Source organism: Dama dama, chromosome 28 (assembly GCF_033118175.1).
Source record: "Dama dama isolate Ldn47 chromosome 28, ASM3311817v1, whole genome shotgun sequence".
NCBI classification, from domain to species: domain Eukaryota; kingdom Metazoa; phylum Chordata; class Mammalia; order Artiodactyla; family Cervidae; genus Dama; species Dama dama.
Window position 1 is genome coordinate 55,483,913 of NC_083708.1, and position 3,105 is coordinate 55,487,017.

A 3,105-nucleotide genomic window follows, 5' to 3' on the forward strand; every position below is an offset into this window, starting at 1 on the left:
CCAAGTTAGGTGATAAGGGGGAAAAGTTAGATATAACATTTCCCTGTTGTTATATAAATCAATAGAAGTTTAGGATTAGAATAGTTGGTTTTGCCCTTTACTTGTCTTTATCTACAAAAAGACATCATCAATCATCTGTTTATTTTATAAGCTCTGACAATTTTGCAAGGTTCAAAGTTCAAATGGCATGTGGTTATTGGTTCAGACATCACAGATATGAAAAGACTGTGTGAGTTTTAGTCAGCCATACCCTGCAGCTGTCTCCGTAGTCCCGGATATAGTTAGGGTACTTTCTGTGTGGACTTATGAACTGTGACGGAAATGTCACATGTTGTAGCGGTGATAGTGACAGGAGCGTGGGTGGCTGAGGGAGCATCATGAGTCAGTTTGATTCTAGCTCAACATCTAAAAAGATACAAATCAAAACACATCACATAAGCAAAATGCATGAACTAGTCAGCCTAGAGTCTGAATTCCACATAGAAAAAAAAATTGTCACAGCATTTAATGATATTCTCAGTATATATTTCTCTGAAATTTGCAAAGAACACTGAAGAAGAAAAAGAGCTCTGCTTTTGTTAAAACTCATACTAAAATAATAACTTCTTATGTTAGTACCTGCTAGTTAAGTCTAGGGTGAATTATTTTTTTACTCTCATGTGATAGCTTTTATGATAACACCTTAAAAGCCCTAAGGTAGTAAGTGAAACTGAATGTTTTAAGAGGCATCAAAAAGAATCTACTTTTTGAATGGTCTTTGGTTATTGTAGTCCTTTTGGGCTAACATTAGGAGATTGGTCAGACCTTTGACAGCATTGAAAGCTTCTGATGCATAGTCCAGAGGTTTTGGGTCCTCACGTGTCTTCTGTTAGGTTCTTCTCCCTGATAATGTAAATAAATAATAATGTTGTCAGGACCCAGCATTAGAATCTGTGACATTTCATTCAGTTCAGCTGACATTTATCAAGCACATACTCTTTCCTGCTTCATTTTCTTCTATTAATCATGCCTATATTTTCCATCTCCAGCACAATCAACAATTGCGTCCTCACTATGTCAGAAACTAAGTTGTATAGATATAAAGTTCACAGATCTGGCCTTTAGGACGGTTCATGGTAAGCGCTTCTATTGCATTCTCACTAGGAGGTGACCCTTCCTCATGTCTCAACCACTATATGGGACATTCATTCATCCATTACTCGCTCAATCGTGTCCAACTCTTTGTGACGCTGTGAACTGGAGCATGCCAGACTCCTCCGTCCATGGGATTCTCCAGGCAAGAATACTGGAGTGGGTTGCCATTTCCTTCTCCAGGGGATCTTCCCAATCCAGCAATTGAACCTGGGTCTCCCACATTGCAGGCAGATTCTTTACAGACTTAGCTACCAGGGAAACCTACTTAAAGAAAAAAAAATTGTTGTACATGTAAAATTCAAGTAGAACTAGTTCTTTCTTTTGTTTTTTGTTTTTTTTTTTTTCCCCCTAAATCATCCAAGCTGTGAGGCATTGAGAGTAAGGGTCTATAAACTTGACTTCTCTGAAATATAAACTCAGTACATGGAGTATTCTAGACCTGAGCAGGGAAGTATAACCAATATTTTCTCTCTATGTATAATCTATCTTGAGAACTGTTTAATCTCTCTCTCTTCCCTGTATCTGAAAATACCTTTACCTATCTACAGAAATAACAGTGGGACTATATACCGTCACACTTTCAATTAATTTATGGCACATAACAGGAAAAGCAATGGCTTAAACCAAAAGAAAATAAGCTATGAAAGAGCCTTGTCATTAGAATTTCACTCACTCAAAGTTACTTTTAGAATAATACTACTATATCTATCTGAAAGAATAAAATGATATCTATCTCATGCAAAAGGACATTGGTGAGTAAGCATGTGAAAACTGAAAAAATATCAAAATAGGAAGACAGGTATGCTCTACTCAAGGTCAGAAGTATTTCTAACTTTCCTGTAAGAAATGCTATACTTCTTAGGCCAAACATAAAGCATGGACACTTGTATAGAATAAATGTCTTTTTACCTCCTGTTCAATCTTTAGAGAGCTAAGCTTATGAAAGTTAAAAGTAGCAAGTTTGTAGCAGTGAATCACCATGAAAGTATAACCATAGCAAAGCAACTTTAATTTGGGTGCTATTCATGAAAGGTGGAAATGTAAACTTCTTCAAGTTCTATTGACAAATGAATTATAGGTACAAATTCTTAATGGGGTTCTCAAAAGTCCATTGATTGTTGAATCCATTTTCTGATTCTTTGGAGGAAATTTCTAGGGTCAAGACACAATGCCAGGCAGAATGTTTTTGTAATAAGAGCAGTGGCTTTAGAGCAGGATGGATAAATGTGAGTATTGGCAGCCTCTCACACTGATTTAACTTCATAGAAATTTCTGAACTCCAAGATAATGGGAATAAAAGTACACTGCACATATGATGTTATAAGAATTAAGATTACATGTCTAACATCAACCATGTGTTAATCCTCAATGGCCAGAAACTATTTTATAATTATACTAGCAGTATAATAAAAAGGTAGTTGAGTACAGTCAGTACAGAGTTTCCTTGTGATATTTTAAATTTTCTCCTCTTTTTCCATTTCTTCTGTGATTTATTTCTCACATTGGTAACAACAACATGACATGTTGTTCATTGTCACAGTAAATGACAAGGAAGATAGACTGTATCACTTTCAGTAGCATCTGTCCCCTGTTTTTTTAGATTTAAAATACTTTGCATGAATAAACTTGGACAACGAAAATGCATCAGCTACCACAGTTTTCTAACATCTTCTGTTTACTGTCTTAAGTAGCAGATATGTTGATAATAATTGGCGTGAAATGATTATGAGAAACTGACTTGAAAATTGCAAATGTATTTTGAATAGTAAGTTTCCTTTAAGAAGACATATATCTAGAGTTTTCAATATATGCATTAAAGTGGCATGAAAAACCTTCAGGATATCTGAAGTAGTTACAGGCCTGATTTGCTAATTTCCATCTCTAATGTCATCATATCTCTTATCTCTTTCCTCCTGAATTATTCACTTAGGAATGGAGACTGTGTCCCAATTCTGCCTAATAAAATATGAG